The 19,534-nt window shown below is 47.8% G+C and overlaps 1 long non-coding RNA gene across 1 annotated transcript; it reads left to right on the plus strand.

The window, feature by feature from the left end:
- The first annotated feature begins 601 nt into the window (after positions 1 to 601).
- LOC121005283 lies at positions 602 to 19,100 on the plus strand. Its single transcript, XR_005779903.1, has 3 exons — positions 602 to 612; positions 18,086 to 18,089; positions 18,975 to 19,100. It is a non-coding gene; the product is annotated as an uncharacterized LOC121005283 (long non-coding RNA).
- Positions 19,101 to 19,534: the final 434 nt, after the last annotated feature.

The following is a 19,534-nucleotide window of genomic DNA, read 5'->3' on the forward strand; positions in this document are numbered from 1 at the left end:
GGTATTCAAAACTGGGTTTACAAACTTTGTTAACCCTTTAGGTGTTCCACAAGAGTTAATGGCAGATGGAGAAACAATTTAGAAATTTCTATTTTTTGGAAAATTTTCCATTTTAACCCTTACTTTATTACTGGAAAAAATGGGTTAACAGCCAAACAAAACTCAAAATGGGTTGCCCTGATTCTGTAGTTTGCAGAAACACCCCATATGTGGTTGCAAACTACTATTTGGCTAAACGGCAGGACATAGAAGAAGGGGAACGTCATATGGTTTTTGGAAGGCAGATTTTGCTGGACTGGTTTATTTACACCATGTACCCTTTCAAGCCCCCCTGATGCACCCCTAGAGTAGAAACTCCATAAAAGTGACCCCATCTAGGAAACTACGGGATAAGGTGGTTGTTGTTTTGGGACTATTTTAGGGGTAAATATGATTTTTGGTTGCTCTGTATTACTCTTTTTTGAAGCAATGTAACAAAAAAATTAAATTCGAAAATTGTTTCTACATTCGCTATTTAGTTTTGTGGAACACCTAAAGGGTTAACATAGTTTGTAAAGTAACTTTTGAATACCTTGAGGGGTGTAGTTTCTTAGATGGGGTCACTTTTTTGGAGTTTCTAGTCTAGGCTACATCAGGGGGAGCTTCTAATGGGACATGGTGTCAAAAATAAAACTGTCCATCAAAATCTGCCTTCCCGAAACCGTATGGAGTTCCCTTCGTTCTATGCCCTGCCGTGCGGCTATATAGCCATTTACGACCACATATGGGGTGTTTCTGCAAACTACAGAATCGGGGCAATAAATATTTAGTTTTGTTTGGCTGTTAACCCTTGCTTTATTACCGGCAAAAAGGATTCAAATGGAAATTTTGCCCAAAAATGGGTGTTTTGGCACCGTTTTTATTTTATATTTTTAACACCGTTCATCCGAGGCATTTGGTCAAAAGTTATTTTTATAGCGACGACTTTTACGCACGCGACGATGCCCAATATGTATGGTTCTCAGACTTTGGAGACACTAAGCAGGCATCCTAAAACTGCGGCCCTCCAGATGTTGTAAAACTACAATTCCCACCATGCCCTGCTGATGGCTGTAGGTTGTCTGGGCATGCTGGGAGTTATAGTTTTACAACATCTGGAGGGCCGCAGTTTGAGGATGCCTGCACTAAAACTAATATTTTTTGGGGGAAAAAAAATTGTTTCCGTGTCTCCAAAGTCTGAGAGCCATAGTTTTTTATGTTCTCTAGTGGACTGTTGGGGATTATAAAAATTTAGTACTCCATGGAAGTGTGATACTCCCTGAAGCAATCGATAACGCAGAGGCCCGGATGATCGGGGCAAGTGTCGCACTGAGTGGTGGTGTCCTTCCGTATCCCCCTCCTGCGACACACTCTGCACTTTTTTTGGGTTCGTCCCTTCTTTCCAGTATGGGGGACCACACCTGGAAAGTGTTGGCCAGGGACGATCCGGGCGCCTCCAATTCCCAAGGTACTCCGGCCTGCTCTTTCCCGGTCCGAAAAGATCAGGTCCTTGAGGACTGCCTCATAGAATTGGAGGAATGTCCCTGTGCTGCCAGCGCTTCGGGATAGTACAAAAGAGTTGTACATGGCAACCTGCACCAAGTAGACCGCAACTTTTTTGTACCATGCCCGGGTTTTGCGCATGGCGTTATATGGCTTGAGGACTTGATCAGAGAGATCAACTCCTCCCATATACCGATTGTAGTCGACGATACAATCGGGCTTGAGGACTGTTGCCGCGGTACCTCGCACAGGGACAGGGGTGGTGCTGTTACCGTGGATTGTGGACAGCATAAGGACATCCCTCTTGTCCTTATACCTGACCAGCAACAGGTTTCCACTGGTAAGGGCACGGGCCTCACTCCTGGGGATAGGTACCTGGAGGGGGTAGGCAGGGAGGCCGCGTTGATTTTTCCGCACGGTCCCACAAGCGAACGTGGATCTGGCGGCAAGGGACCTGAACAAGGGAATGCTGGTATAAAAGTTGTCCACGCACAAGTGGTAACTGTTATCCAGCAGTGGGTACATAAGGTCCCACACGAGTTTCCCGGTAACACCCAGAGTTGGGGGACATTCTGGGGGTTGAATCCGGGAATCTCGCCCCTCGTACACACGAAATTTGTAAGTGTACCCTTAGGTACTCTCACAAATTTTGTATAGCTTCACGCCATACCTCGCCCGCTTTGTGGGAATATATTGGCGGAAACTGAGTCTCCCCTTAAACGCAACGAGAGACTCATCAACCGCGACCTCCCTTCCAGGTACGTAGGCCTGCTGAAATGTGGCCCCAAAGTGATCGATGACCGGCCGTATCTTATACAACCGGTCATAGGCAGGATCACCTCGGGGGGGGGGGGGGGACATGCTGCATTATCGGAATAAGGGTCCATTCACACGTCCGTTTTTTCTTTCCTGATCTGTTCCGTTTTTTCTGGAACAGATCTGGACCAGATCTGGACCCATTCATTTTCAATGGGTCCTGGAAAAAAACGGACAGCACAATGTGTGCTGCCCGTTTCCGTTGTTCCGTTCCGCATGTCCGTTTAAATATAAAACATGTCCTATTCTTTTCCTGAAAAATCGGATCCTGGTACAATACAAAGTCAATGGATCCGCAAAAAACGTAAGACATATGGATGTCATTCCGTATGTCATCCGTTTTATACGGAATCTGTTCCTGGAAATTACATTTTAATTTTTTTTTTTTTTTCAAGAAATCCAAACAACTTTATTTGCTTATTGAAATTTATACATGTTTACGTTTTTTGCGGATCCGCAAAAAACGGATGACATACGGATGACATACGGAAACATTTTCAGGAACAACGGATCCGCAAAAAACGGACAGAAAATCGGATTATAGAAAAATACTGACGTGTGAATGTAGCCTAATGCAGATATTTCCGGATGTAATCAATCAGTCCAGCAATAGTACCCTGTTAAATAATAAGATAACTAAATTTAATGAGAAACATAAACAAAACTCTACATAGTCAATCCAGAGGGAGGGGCCAGGACACAGTAAGATACACTGGGTAAGTGGTGGGGAAATTATCCCTACCACTGCTACCCTGATCTGGTCCTCTGCCCAGGGACGTCTCCTGGTGGTGGGGACTCCCTGTCCTCGTACCTAGTCTCAACCTCCTGTCTGTCCCTAGTAAGGTGACGGGTGGATAGAGACAAGTGTCAGAGTGGCACCCTAGTGGATGACTAGCACAGAGATGAGGAAAGACTTAAAGGTGTCCACTGTATATAGCCCTCGTGACAGATCGCCAGGAGGTACAGGGTCCACCTAGAGGATAAAATACACAGACAGACACACGCACATATAGACACAGAAACAATAAATAAATGATAACCTACAACCCCGACGCGTTTCAACCACACAGTGGGATCATCAGGGGGTGATACGGGGTAGGTATAGTATAGACGGGGAGCCCATAACGATAAATAAAGCAGGCCCTGTCCAATAAATGATGCGTAAATAAATGCGTTTAAGAAAATTACGAAACGACAACAGACCCAAAGTTGATAAATCAATGCCTAATGGCAGAGTACATACGGTCACTGGGCGGCGCAATTGATGATGGAGTCAGCCGAACAGATGCACAAATGCAAATCTCTGAGATTAGAGAGGGCACAGAGTCACAAAAGGATAAATTGTGAGAGTGCTCATGAGGGGGCATCAAGGGTAATCACCCCGAACCTACATAGATATAACTGTAAAAGACACACAGGGTGAGCATACCGCTCCTAGTGTTCATGCCCCTCACCTATAACAAGTGAAAGCAGAAAAAAATGCAAATACCTGACATACACTCCAAGTACAGAATAATACAGCAGCGTGTAGCTCCTAAGGTATAGGGCTACCTGCCAGATGGTGCCTAGAATGTACACAAGGCTAGGGTTTGAACTCATAGACTGAGCAATAAAAGAATATACAGATGGTACAAGGGTACTCACATAGTGCCGCTGTCAGTGTGAAAAATGGGTCTGAGGCAATCATGATGAATTCCCCCACCCTTTAAATACCCTGCACGCCTATTCCGCGAAGGGGAACGAATCCCAGGTGGAAATAGTCAGTAGAACGGCTGCAGGGTAAATGCCGTTATGCGTGCGTTCCACAGTGGAACGCACGCCAGGATGCATCCACTCAGGCCAGGAGCCGGACGGATATCCGGTATGTGAAGCGTAGCCAGCCAGGTCCTATGTGGCTGACGTAAGGCGTGCGTGCCAGGGTGGAACGCACGCCGGAAGAGGCACACCTGGGCTGAGACCGGACAGGATGTCCGGCGTGTGGACCGCATCAACCACGCAACCCTATATGGCAAGCATAATGTTAACCCCATATGTACACGGGTAGCTCTAAACAAACAAATCAACATAATCAGAGGATGGTATATAATATTTAATAGAGCTAACCTGTAACGGATCGTTTCCGCAGACAAGGGGTTAAAATCCGTTTAGGCGATATGCCCCTTTCTGAGAGACAGGCACAGCTACTGCAGGATACACCAAACTCCCGAACTGGATACAAAGTAGCACTCCAAACTGGAACCTCACGAATAGCTGCTAGCAGACGAACAGGAATCAGCTTACACTCCTGGCAATCAATCTCTAAACAGCATACAGTGGATCACCCCAATAACGAGACAAGGCTCCGTGTTGAGGGTCAAGCAGTGGTCTGACTGTACTTCACGTACAGCCTCTTTTATTCATAAACCACAAACATAGTACTGCCCACAGGGGTTTGAAATACAACCAATCAGTAATTTACAACACATACAATGTAACTACAGCAACCAATCGTTCACGCCCCCAGAGGACCAGAATGAAGACTGTGACATAGGACAGATACAACATATCCCCACAATGCATCATGGTTCCCTCCTCTCTGTCCCGGAGACAACCTGAGGAGCAATCCAATTATCTCTCAAGACAAAGAGAAGTCACCAATACACATGTGCAGACAATAGAACAGACATCACCATTTAAACACACAATGGGACATTGGCACAATAGAATCACACCCAGCATTTTCCTCCCAAGCTGACAAGTTACACTTATTATAAATTGTTACAACTTTGTAAGTTTACATTGGCCATACATATAACTTACATCAATTTAAACAGTATAACTTGGGGACAAACCTATCCAAAATTCACTTGAATAGGTTCAGGGGTTTAAAAGTTAGTATATGGCCCATAATCCAGGGGCAAGAGGCCAGCAGCCAGTCCTCTCCAAAACCCAGTGGCGAGGTTGGTTTCGCCACACATCTCCCCCCCCCCAGGGAAGACTAACCAGATACCTGACCTCACGCCGGTCGGTACCTGAGTTAGTCTGGCAGCCCACCCATAACCCAATACTGCACCTGTTGAATTTAGTAGCCTGTCTCTGTCCAGTGAGTCCACCAAGGTTATGTTGGAAGCTGGTACTCCCGGTCTCTGTGTTGCTCCCTGGCTTGGAGTGGAGGTTGCTTTGTGGGCAGGGATCAGCGGTACTCTGCCCTGGTGCCAGCGCTACCACGGAAGAAGACTGGTTGGAGCCTGGTTGTTGGAGGGGGAGACCGACTGTCTCTACCCCCTGTGCTGTAAGTGCAGATACCACGGTCCCATCTGCACTGTTGTGGGGCTTACTGTCTCCCCCTGGTGCGTTAAGCTGCCGCTGGGGAGAGGGGGTAACAAGCTCCTCTCCCATACATACTTCCAGCCGCTGGGGAGGGCGACCGACCGTCTCCGCTCCCAATACAGTGTCCTGTTGCTGGGGAAAGGAGACTGGGCTCTCTATTCCCTGCTGGACACTCTGCCGCTGGGGGACAGGACCGACTGTCTCTGCCCCCTGTAACTCCGCCTGCCGCTGGGGAATGGAGACTGGGCTCCCAATTCCCAAAAAATCATGCTGCTGCTGGGGGATGGAGACTGGGATCCCAATTCCCGGCACATCACTCGGCCGCTGGGGAATGGAGACTGGGCTCCCAATTCCCAAAAAATCATGCTGCTGCTGGGGGACAGGAACAACTACCTCTGCCCCCTGTAACTCAGCCTGCCGCTGGGGAGGGAGGACGCTGCTCTCCTCTCCCTGCATTTCACACTGCCTTCCCGGCATATCACTCTGCTGCTGTGGGGCAGGAACAACTACCTCTGCCCCCTGTAACTCCGCCTGCCGCTGGGGAGGGAGGACGCTGCTCTCCTCTCCCTGCACTTCACACTGCCTTCCCGGCATATCACTCTGCTGCTGGGGGGCAGGAACAACTACCTCTTCCCCCTGTAACTCAGCCTGCCGCTGGGGAGGGAGGACGCTGCTCTCCTCTCCCTGCACTTCACACTGCCGCTGGGAAATGGAGACTGGGCTCCCAATTTCCTGCAGGACCGGTGGAGAGACCTCGGTCCCATCTCTACCGGCCACCTGGGGTCCTTCCCAGTAACACTCTACAATATCTGCCCAGCTGAATGGGTCTGGATCTGGGTCTGTCACCTTACCGTCCTGCTGAGCCTTCTCAATGGAGTGGAAGAGATCTCGGTAGTCCTGCTCCAGTTCCCACTCCAGAGTTGCTAGGTGAGCCAGGTCTTGCTCTACCTCATGGGGGTCATCCCACTCATGCCTAGTGTCACGGATGGTGTACAGGAAACAAGACAATACCATATAAACAATGTCTCTCTGGATCCACAACTAAGGAACAAAGGGAGACCCCTGCAATAGACCTGCCGCTCTCCCTCACTGCTCAGCCTATGCGAACACCCCAAAGGTGGATGGCCGCATATCCACGTTCCTCGGCTATCTATTACCTGAAGACCCTACAATAGTGAAGGGACATGACCACCGGCTCCCTACACTGACACGGAGGGAGTCAGGGTCACCTGGATCCAGAAAAGACAAAATCATAAATACATAAACAGCACTTATCTTGCAGACGACTGAGGACTGAGGACTGAGGACTGGAAACTGGAAACTGGAAACTAGAAACTGGAAACAGCATGCACACACACTCCAGGAAGTTGTATCAGCCGCACACTACTGCATTATGGGGAGGAACTTAAAGGGTAGCAATCAGTCCAACTGCATGACAGCTGAGATAGACTAACGAGATGAGAAACTAAACCAAAACAAAGAAATTCAAGGAGGAGGATCTGAGAAGCTCCTGTGAGCGCTTCTCAGCTGTCTGGCTGTGACAGTACCCCTCCCTCTAGGAGTGGACTCCGGACACTCAGAGCCCACCTTCTCAGGATGGGACCTATGGAAAGCCCTGATGAGACGAGAGGCCTTAATGTCCGTCACTGGGACCCACATCCTCTCCTCAGGACCATAACCCTCCCAATGAACGAGGTACTGGAGGGAACCGCGGACAAGACGAGAATCCACAATCCTAGAGACCTGAAATTCAAGATTTCCATCAACCATAATCGGAGGAGGAGGCAAAGGCGAGGGTACAATAGGTTGAACATAAGGTTTCAATAAGGACTTATGAAAAACATTATGGATCTTCCAAGTCTGTGGAAGATCAAGACGATAGGCAACAGGATTGATGACAGACAGGATCTTGTAAGGCCCAATAAACCTAGGACTCAACTTCCAGGAGGGAACCTTCAATTTGATATTCTTGGTAGACAACCACACCAGATCACCAACATTCAGGTCTGGACCAGGCACACGTCTCTTATCCGCCACACGCTTATATCTCTCACTCATGCTCTTTAGATTATCCTGAATCTTTTGCCAAATAGATGACAAAGACGAGGAGAATCTGTCCTCATCAGGCAAACCAGAAGAGCCCTCTCCCGAGAAAGTCCCAAACTGCGGATGGAACCCATATGCACCAAAAAATGGTGACTTATCAGAGGACTCCTGACGACGGTTATTTAAAGCAAACTCAGCAAGGGGCAAAAAAGAACACCAATCCTCCTGATTCTCCGCCACAAAACAGCGCAGATATGTCTCCAGATTCTGATTGACGCGCTCTGTCTGGCCATTCGACTGCGGACGGAAAGCAGAAGAGAATGACAACCGAACCCCCAAGCGAGAACAGAAAGCGATGAGATCCAGTGTGGCTCTTGCCCCCGGGTGCCCAGCAAGGACCGTGTCGTGGTGTTCTTTAAAAATCTTGTGTCTCAAAGCGAGAGGCACAAACAACCTCCCAGGAGGACAAAGATCAGGAGCTTCTGACTGGGCTGCCTGCACCTCTGCCTCCAATTCAGGAAAAAGAGCAGAGACCACCACACCTTCAGCCAAAATGGGACCCGGGTCTTCAAAATTCCCACCTCCCGGAAAACAACGTGACAGGGCATCTGCCTTCACATTCTTAACCCCAGGGCGGAACGTAACAACAAAATTAAACCTTGAAAAGAACAAAGACCATCTGGCCTGTCTCGGGTTCAGACGCTTGGCTGACTCCAAGTAGGCCAGATTTTTATGGTCAGTAAACACGGTAATAGGGTGTCTGGCTCCCTCTAGCCAATGGCGCCATTCCTCAAAAGCCAACTTGATGGCCAACAATTCCCTATCTCCCACATCATAATTTCTCTCTGCGGAGGAGAGTTTCTTTGAGAAAAAGGCACACGGTTGCCATTTGGCAGGAGAGGAACCCTGAGACAAGACCGCACCCACCCCTACCTCAGAAGCATCAACCTCAACTATGAAGGGTAACGAAATATCAGGTTGTACTAGGATGGGAGTGGAAGCAAAACTCTCCTTGATATTAGAAAAGGCCTTACGCGCCTCTACCGACCAGGAAGAAAAATCTACCCCCTTTCTGGTCATATCAGTGAGTGGTTTAACAACAGAGGAATAATTCAAAATAAATTTCCTGTAATAATTGGCAAAGCCCAAAAAACGCATCAGCGCCTTCTGATTCTCAGGAAGCTCCCACTCAAGCACAGCGCGGACCTTCTCGGGGTCCATGCGAAAACCAGAAGCGGAGACAAGAAACCCCAGAAATTGGATTTCTGGAACCGCAAACACACATTTTTCCAGTTTCGCGTATAATTTATTCTCCCGCAGGATGAGCAAGACCTGACGTAAGTGTTCCTTATGAGTCTTGAAATCAGGAGAAAAAATCAAAATGTCATCCAAATACACTAATACAAATTTTCCCATTAAATGATAAAAAAGGCTGTTGACGAAATGCTGAAAAACGGCTGGGGCATTCATCAAACCAAAAGGCATAACCAAATTCTCAAAATGGCCCTCAGGGGTATTGAAAGCCGTCTTCCATTCGTCTCCTTCTCTGACCCTAACCAGGTTGTATGCCCCTCTTAGGTCTAATTTGGAAAAGACTTTAGCCCCAACAACCTGGTTAAACAGGTCCGGGATCAGAGGAAGAGGATAAGGATCACGAATAGTGATACTGTTCAGCTCCCTGAAATCCAGACAAGGTCTTAAAGAACCATCTTTTTTCTTAACAAAGAAAAAACCAGCGGCAACAGGTGACTTCGAGGGTCGTATGTGTCCTTTTCTCAGACTCTCAGAGATATAAGCCCGCATAGCGACCCTCTCAGGTTGGGAGAGATTATATAAACGAGATTTAGGCAGCCTGGCGCCTGGGATGAGATTAATAGGGCAATCATACTCCCTGTGCGGAGGTAAACCCTGAACTCCACTCTCAGAGAAGACATCCAAAAATTCAGAGAGGAAAGGTGGTACAGTCTTAGTAGAAACCTCAGAAACAGATGTTATGAGGCAATTCTCTCTGCAAAAGTTACTCCAACCATTTATTTGCCTCGCTTGCCAATCAATGGTGGGGTTATGTTTAGTGAGCCAGGGTAGCCCCAACACCAGAGGAGTAGGCAAACCGCTAAGGACGAAACATGACAAATCCTCAACATGAGCATCACTCACAATTAAACGGATATTGTGAACTATGCCCTTTAATGATTTCTGAGAAAGTGGAGCTGAATCAATAGCAAAAACAGGAATATCCTTTCCCAAAGTGCATACCTGGAAACCATGAGTTATTGCAAATTGATTATCAATGAGGTTGACAGCTGCTCCACTATCCACAAAAATCTCACAAAAAATGCTCTTGCTCTCTAGCGCCACCCTAGCAGGCAGGACAAAACGGGAACTACAAGCAAACGGAAAACCTTCAATTTCCGCCTCAACCCTGCCAATAGTAACAGACGGAACATTTTTAAAAGATTTTTTCCTTTTTGTCTCTTTATTACTCCCAGAAAACTGCCTGAATCTCCTAGAGGGACAAACATTTGCCAGATGATTTATACCTCCACAACAAAAACAAACCCTCCCATGCGGGCTGAATCTTCTATTGTCAGAGGCAATCAACCCCAGCTGCATGGACTCCTGCTCAGAAGGGGCTGACAGCGACTGAGACCCCTGTGCACAGAATGAGACCGCTGCACTGTCCCGGGACTGAGTATGACAGGAAGGAGAGATCTCTCCTCTCTCTCTAAGACGCCTGTCAATACGAACAGCCTGAGACATAGCAGAATCCAAGGAGGTAGGTCTTTCATGAAAGGCAAATGCATCTTTCAATCCCTCTGAAAGACCATAGCAAAATTGACTTCGGAGTGCAGCATCATTCCAACCCGTATCTGCTGCCCATCTCCGAAATTCTGAACAGTATATCTCTGCGGATTGTTTACCCTGGCATAACAGACGTAGTCTAGACTCAGCCAGAGCAATACGATCCGGATCATCATATATCTGACCCAGGGCTAAAAAGAATTCATCCACTGAACGAAGGGGCCGTGCCCCCTCCGGCAGCGAAAAGGCCCAGGACTGAGCGTTACCCCTGAGCAGCGATATAATGATCCCCACCCTCCGTTCTTCATCACCAGAAGAATGGGGAAGAAGGCGAAAATGGAGTTTGCAAGCCTCTCTAAAACGCACAAAATTCTCACTACCCCCGGAGAACGTATCCGGGAGCGAGATCTTAGGCTCAGCACAAACTCCATGAACGCAAGCTTAACCGGTCACTTGAAACTGAGAAAAAGTCTTACGGAGATCAGCTACCTCCAAAGAAAGACCCTGAAAGCGTTCAGCCAAAAGTGAAACCGGATCCATGCTTGAGACGGTTTTGGCGGCTGATAATGTCACGGATGGTGTACAGGAAACAAGACAATACCATATAAACAATGTCTCTCTGGATCCACAACTAAGGAACAAAGGGAGACCCCTGCAATAGACCTGCCGCTCTCCCTCACTGCTCAGCCTATGCGAACACCCCAAAGGTGGATGGCCGCATATCCACGTTCCTCGGCTATCTATTACCTGAAGACCCTACAATAGTGAAGGGACACGACCAACGGCTCCCTACACTGACACGGAGGGAGTCAGGGTCACCTGGATCCAGAAAAGACAAAATCATAAATACATAAACAGCACTTATCTTGCAGACGACTGACGACTGAGGACTGAGGACTGGAAACTGGAAACTGGAAACAGCATGCACACACACTCCAGGAAGTTGTATCAGCCGCACACTACTGCATTATGGGGAGGAACTTAAAGGGTAGCAATCAGTCCAACTGCATGACAGCTGAGATAGACTAACGAGATGAGAAACTAAACTAAAACAAAGAAATTCAAAGAGGAGGATCTGAGAAGCTCCTGTGAGCGCTTCTCAGCTGTCTGGCTGTGACACCTAGCCTCCCTCTCATAGAAAATGTCCTGAAGTCTGGACTGTGCAGGGCTCCCGAAGTCAGGCTCTGCAAAGGACTCCCATAACAAGCCAGGACCATCAAACGCCTCTCCCTCTGGCTTGTCATGTTCGGCTGTCCAGGGTATATACTGTGCCATATACCACCAAAGCGCCTGGTAGGCATCCTCCAGCCATAGCTCCTGCCATACCCGGTGCTCTAGATCCTTCACCCATTCCTCCAGGGGCTGCTCTCCCAGGAAGGGCATCCGCAGGGCCACTTGCTTCTGCAACCGCTGCTCTTCACTGGGGAGACTCTCACCCCGCTGGTATTGTACATTATCCAGGGCCTGGTACAAGATGCCTTTCCTTAATGCATCCCGGCCATCCAGGTCCTCCTCCTCGTATAACACTGCTGGTTCCATCCTGTTGCTTTTAGGGTCGCTGTACTGGGACATGCGTTGCCTTTAAATTGTAGAATCCAAAGAAATGGTGTCCCCTGTAGCTGTCCTTCTGGCTGTAGGAACGATCCCGCTGCTTGCCACCAATGTAACGGATCGTTTCCGCAGACAAGGGGTTAAAATCCGTTTAGGCGATATGCCCCTTTCTGAGAGACAGGCACAGCTACTACAGGATACACCAAACTCCCGAACTGGATACAAAGTAGCACTCCAAACTGGAACCTCAAGAATAGCTGCTAGCAGACGAACAGGAATCAGCTTACACTCCTGGCAATCAATCTCTAAACATAGTACTGCCCACAGGGGTTTGAAATACAACCAATCAGTAATTTACAACACATACAATGTAACTACAGCAACCAATCGTTCACGCCCCCAGAGGACCAGAATGAAGACTGTGACATAGGACAGATACAACATATCCCCACAATGCATCATGGTTCCCTCCTCTCTGTCCCAGAGACAACCTGAGGAGCAATCCAATTATCTCTCAAGACAAAGAGAAGTCACCAATACACATGTGCAGACAATAGAACAGACATCACCATTTAAACACACAATGGGACAATGGCACAATAGAAACACACCCAGCATTTTCCTCCCAAGCTGACAAGTTACACTTATTATAAATTGTTACAACTTTGTGAGTTTACATTGGCCATACATATAACTTACATCAATTTAAACAGTATAACTTGGGGACAAACCTATCCAAAATTCACTTGAATAGGTTCAGGGGTTTAAAAGTTAGTATATGGCCCATAATCCAGGGGCAAGAGGCCAGCAGCCAGTCCTCTCTAAAACCCAGTGGCGAGGTTGGTTTCGCCACATAACCTAAACCCAGTGTGGGGTCAAATGCCAAAGAGGATAAGTGCGGAATAGCGGACATGGCAATGATGGAGATAAGGGCTAGAATAGGTCAGGAGGGGGAAGAAAAGTGCCAAAGATAATAAACATAGAGTAATGAAAAAATATATATCCTCAGATATAGAACTAGGCCACCCTTGATGATAGCAAGGATGCCAACCTTAAGATGTGCGAAGATAAAGGGCCACACCATATATATTACCTTCGGGTCCTTCACGTACCCAGGCTAAGTGACAGGGAATACATAATATTTTTACTGAAGGCCACAAGTGCTAAAGGGACAGCCCAAAAGCAGGGAGGACCCCACACCGGGGCCAGGGCAACAATAAAACAGGAACAATTCAGTCTACATGGGAAAAGATGCAAATGAAGGGACAAAGGGAAAGGGGAATCATCGCGGACAACAGTGAAAATACAAAGGAAGTCAGTATTCATAGAAAACATGAAAAAGTGAGACGCTCGTTAAGTCCACGGGGTGATTGAGAGCGGAACCTGTGTATCCACTCGGTCTCCTTCTGTAAAATACGCCTGTCCAAGTCACCACCTCTTGGGGAGGGGGACACCAGTTCAAGGACAGTGAACCGGAGAACAGAGGGATCACCCCCATGACAGTCATTGACATGAGTGGCCAAAGGTGTTGGCTTCTTCTTGATGACATCATTGATATGTTCAAGGATTCTTCTCCTGAACTCCCGTATGGTCTTTCCCACGTAATCCATGGGACATGGACACTGGCATAGGTACACTAACCCCTTAGACAAGCAGTTGATAAAATCACGAACCTGATACGAGTGACCCGTGGCCGAGCAGGTAACTGCCTTGGCAGTCGAGACATATTGACAGGCCTTGCATCGACCACATTTAAAGACCCCCATGGGTTTACGATCCAGCCAGGAGCCACTCTTCAGAGGTGGTGAAAAGTGCCTGCGAACGAGACGATCCCTCAGGCTCCTACCCGTCTATAGGAAACCGAAGGGTGTTTGCTTATGATGTCCGAAAGATCAGAGTCCATGTGTAATATAGGCCAGTACTTATTAAGGACTTCCCTAATTTCACGGTTAGCGGTGTCAAAATTTGCGATGATCCGTGCCGGTTGAGGGCCGTCAACAGTTCTAATTCTCGGAACCAAGAGTTCAGTGCGAGGTTTTATTGCTGCACTTTGAAATGCTTCCCGAAGTACTCCTCTAGGGTACCCCCTTGCCAGGAGTCTATCCTGTAACCTCCCAGCCTCATGAAAGAATGATGTGTAGTTAGAGCAGTTTCTCCTAACCCTGAGGTATTGACCTCTGGGTATAGCCCGTCTAAGAGGGGCGGGATGGTAACTGCTCCAATGAAGCAGGGAGTTAGTAGCAGTGCTTTTGCGGTAGATATTAGTGGATAGACAGTCCCCCACCTTAGTTACCCTCACATCAAGAAAGGTGATGGACTCATAATCCAACTCAAAGGTAAACTTGAGGCCCACCTGGTTCTGGTTTAAATCCAATACAAACCGTTTAAAACTCAAAGGATCACCCTTCCAGAAAACGAACACATCGTCTATATATCGGGTCCAAAATTGGATGTTGTCCGCCCACCAGACGACGTGGTCTGGAAACACGTGAGTGTCCTCCCACCAGCCCAGGAAGAGATTGGCATAGGATGGGGCGCATGGGCTGCCCATCGCCGTCCCCCTGAGCTGGTGGTAGAACCGTGCATCAAACAGAAAAAAATTATGATTGAGGGTGAACCTCAGAAGCTCAAGGATGAAAGCATTGTGCGGAAAGCAATGAATACCCCTGGTTCTAAGGTTTTGGTCAACCGCTCTGAGACCCTGATCATGTGGTATGGAACTATAGAGAGCTTCGACGTCAATGCTGCCCAATAAGCAGTCTGGATCCAGATTCAGGGTATTAATTTTATTGAGGAAGTCCATCGTATCCCTCGTATAGGCCAGGAGGGACACGACGAACTCCCTCAGAATCTGGTCCAGATAAATACCGCAGTTCTGGGTTAAACAATTGACGCCTGAAACTATCGGGCGACCTTTAAGGGGAGAAGTCCCCTTATGTATTTTCGGAAGGCCATAAAATGTAGCTATTAGTGGTTTCGCCGGTAGTAAAAAATCATATTCTGCGGCGCTTATGACCTTATTCAGTACACCCTTACTCAAGATATTCTTAAGTTCCCCCAGATACAGTTCAGTCGGGTTAGTCTGTAGAATCTCATAACCCCCTCTGTCCTTCAAGAGGTCCAGACACATGTTTTTATACATCACGTAGTCAAGGATGACAAGATTGCCACCCTTATCGGATGGCTTGATCACAATCGTGTCATCCTTCTCGAGTGACCTAAGTGCCTGCATCTCTGTGACCGATAGGTTAAAAGATTTAGAGAAAATTGAAGGAAGGATCCCGGAGACAGATAAATTCCTCTTTCAGCTCTTCTTTATTGTTATGAACAGTAGACAGACATGACCATCATATGCACGGCAAGATTGACGCGTTTCGGGTGTGTACCCTTAGTCGTAACTTTAACGGGTACACACCCGAAACGCGTCAATCTTGCCGTGCATATGATGGTCATGTCTGTCTACTGTTCATAACAATAAAGAAGAGCTGAAAGAGGAATTTATCTGTCTCCGGGATCCTTCCTTCAATTTTCTCTGCTTGTACCGGGAACACTCCCCCAGGGCCCTGGAGCCGGGACTATACACAAACCAGATAGGTGAGCTGGATTATCTTTTTCCTTTTAAAAGATTTAGGTCTCACATGTCCCAGCTGATCAAGATCCCGTGTGACCAACTGAAGGAATATGTCGATGTGTTCAGAACTCGATGGAGGTGGCATTCTACTGCTTCTGGGCCGTAACGTAGTGAATGGGCCCGTACCAGGGGTTCTATTCTGCTCACTGTTAAGATCGATAAGATTTTGCAGATCACCATAATCACCCTCATCAAGACCTAGTCTGAGCATGTGTCTCTATTAGAGTTCTTAAAGAACTTATGCCACTTTAACCTTCTGCAGAAGAGATGGAGGTCCTTAGTCCAGGTAAAGAGACTGAAGTCCGTGGTAGGTACAAACGACAGTCCCCGCCTAAGGACCCCCACCTCCTCCGGGCGAAGGATCCGGGCAGAGAGGTTGATAATTTGAAGATCGTCCGTGGGCCCCTGTTCTAACGATTGCGATCCCGAAGCTGGTAAGGGATCCCCCCTTTCTCTAAAAAAGAGGACAAAGAAGAGGCAGAGGAAGTGTGAAACGGCGGCTGTTGGGGTACGACATTTGGAAAAGGGCCAGAGGCCGGGGTAGGCTGATAGACGGGGGATGGATTTTGGTACCCAGATATTTCCGGATGGCCTCAAACCGGGGACGTGTCATGACCATACTGTACAGTGGGGTCTGGTATAGTACGTCCCCACTCCAGTATTGCCTGACACTGGGTTTTTGGACTGGACCCATATGCAGCACGAGGCCCCAAAATGTCCTCATCTCATCAGCCACCGGGTCTAGCCAAAAATGAGCCTGGGTTTTGAGCGACGAACTGTTAGGCGTACAGATTCGTCTGCTCCACCATCAGATTCATCAGTGGGTTATTGAAAAAAAAAATTAAAATAGTCAATTTCAGAAAACCCCACTGTGGGAATCTGGATTCCAGGATTGCCAGCAAAATCCGGAATCTCAGGCTCAAAGTCCACTGGGGGACACCAACTAATTACATCAGCAGGGGGCTCCGGTGGGCTTATTTGGTGGGCTGGGAAACCAGTGCGAACCCCAGGGCGGCTCGTACTAGGGTGGGCCACAGGATCCCTAGCATGTGGGGCCCCTGGCTCCGCCTGGCGGCGTCTCCGCCGCCTTGGTGGCTCATCGTCATCAGATGATGATTAGGAGGATGCGGATGATAAAAGGAACGTGGGGTCATCCTCATCCTCACTGGGGCTCTCAGAGTCGGAGGCAATCTGGGCGTATGCCTCCTCGGCCGAGAACATCCGGCAGCCCATGGGTGTGTGTGCGTGTATGTGTGCGTGTGTGGAAAACTTTATTATATGTGCGTGTGTGTGGGGGCAACGGGTGTTCGCGTACTAAAAAAGGCAAAAAAAAAGGGCAAGTGTTAGGAAAAAAAATGTTCAAACTTGCTGATCAGCGGTACAACGCTGATCAGCGGTCGGTGGGGTGGTGGTGCGGGCGATGCGCTAACAGTGGACGGACGCTAAAAAGTGCCGGCCAGTCAGCGCACGCAGAAAAAAAAAAAAAAAAGTGGTGGTAAGGGGGCTGGTGGTCAGGGGAGGGGGGGGCTGGTGGTGGGGGTTGGTGGTGGGGAAGGGGGGTGGGGGGCTGGTGGTAGGGGGGGCACTGGTGGGGGGGGCAAGTGGCAGGGGGGGTCTGGGGTCTGATAGATGGATCAAAGAAAGTTTTGAATAAAAGTGTTTTTTGGTTTTTTTTCCTAACTAACTTTTCCCTTCTTTCCCTGCCTAACAGTGCCTCTCCCTCACTGACCCTAACCTACCTGGGTGGCGATGGGTGCAGGAGGGTGATGGATGGCGATTAGGGGGGACTCAGGAGCTGGTGCTGGACGATGCTGCCGGGTGCTCGTGCAGAACAGGAAGAGGAGGGGAGGGAGGAGCGCAGGAAGTTTGAATCTCACGCCTCTCTCCCCTGCACCAATCAGCACCCTGGACAGCAGTGTTCAGCACCAGGGCCAGCACCGCCTCTCCAAATCCTCGGACTGCGATAGGTGGTGTATAATTACGCCACCGATCGCAGTCTTTTTCCGGTTCATCGGGTCACAGGACACCCGAATGGACCGGAAACGCGGAAAACCGCAGGCGTACCGATACACCCTGCGTCCTTAAGGGGTTAAAGGGAAGACATTTTTAAGAAATGTTCACAGACCTTATTTTATGGAAAATGTGCACATCTGGGCATTATGCTTTGTCCCTCCTAAAGGCATCTTGACAACCCCTATATGAGAACTCCCTGGCAACCACTGGGACCCTGTTGTCTCCCCAGTACACAGGTGGTATGTTAATGGCCCATTTTCAAACGTATGGTCATCTGGAGCATGAGCTGCTCTTTGAAGTGTGTCGATACTCTGGCTGAGTGGGGTCCCAGACTGTAATGTTGTTTTATATAGGTGCAGTCCTAGTAAGATTTTCCTGGAATTGTTCCTTCTACAGATCTGTGACGTTGATCATGTTCCTGCAGGTTTAATGGCGCAAATCTCCGTTGTATCATTATCATTCTGTAAATCTATATTATGGGGACTTGTTTGTGGTCTTTTTTAGAGTCTTAGGTGGCCATAAACGTTAGATTAATGTCATCTGAGCTGAACCTGCTGACTTTGGTGGGATAGGCAGATTTTTTTATGTGTATGTGGTGCCACAACCCTTCCCTTATAACAAATGTTGAGGAAGAGAAGGCTTGGGTAGGTTGGAATTTAACATGACCAATTTTTTATGCCTATGGGGGTGTCAGGGGGAATAGCTGTTGGCTGAAATATTGTCTGACTGTCAGCTATGATGATGTCAGAAGACACATGACATCATAGACACCACATGACATGCAAGTTCTAAACCAGAATCATCTTGGTTCATTTCAGCTTGAAGAGGACACATCCACATCCAGTGGGAAGCATTTGAAGAGAACAAGCCCAGAGAACTAGCTCTTCACTCAGGTCTGTAAGAATGTAAGCTCTGGGGAACAGGGCATGTACTGTATATTAGATTGTAAGCTCTGAGGAGCAGGACATGTACTGTATATAAGATTGTAAGCTCTGAGGAGCAGGATGTCTATTGTTGTATTAGACTGTAAGATCCGAGGAGCAGGACATGTGTTGTATATTAGATTGTAAGCTCTTAGGAGCAGACCTTGTATTGCATATTAGACTGTAAGCTCTTAGGATCAGGGCATGTACTGTATATAAGATTGTAAGCTCTGAGGAGCAGTGTTTCTATTGTTCTATTAGACTGTAAGATCCGAGGAGCAGAAAATGAATTGTATATTAGACTGTAAGCTATTAGGAGCAGAGCTTGTATTGCATATTAGATTGTAAGCTCTTAGGATCAGGGCATGTACTGTATATTAGATTGTAAGCTCTGAGGAGCAGGTTGTCTCTTTCTTTCCAGGGTCAGCTCTCCGGAGCTTTATATTACATACATATATACAGCAATATGCAGCAGGACAGATGTAATCCAGGGAATTATCAGATCGCCACATCTGGGGTCAGGAAGGAATTTTTTTCCCCCCTGAGGTAGAAATCTCCAGGGGGTTTGTTTGCCTTCCTCTGGATCTTTGGATCCGGTGGCTCTCATCTCAGGGCAGTGGTGGACTGGTCTGAATGACCGCAGCAAGTTCTGTGGTCTTCACCGGTCCTGGCCTGAGAGTCACTGTGATCCCTGTTTATTTTATTAAAGGGCCAGTAATATTTTATTACAATGTTGCTTATTGCTATTCCAATAAAAAAATTAAATAAAAAAGATATATTGTGGTGTTTGTTTTTTTTATCTGGATTTGTCCTTACACAATGACCACGATGAGGCTGATTGTTGCCGCTCAGTGTTTTAGTACTAGTCATAGCTGCTAATCCAGTAAATAATAAAGCACATCATCTCCTAAACACATGGCGG

This window comes from Bufo bufo, chromosome 6 (assembly GCF_905171765.1).
Source record: "Bufo bufo chromosome 6, aBufBuf1.1, whole genome shotgun sequence".
Classification (NCBI taxonomy): Eukaryota; Metazoa; Chordata; class Amphibia; order Anura; family Bufonidae; genus Bufo; species Bufo bufo.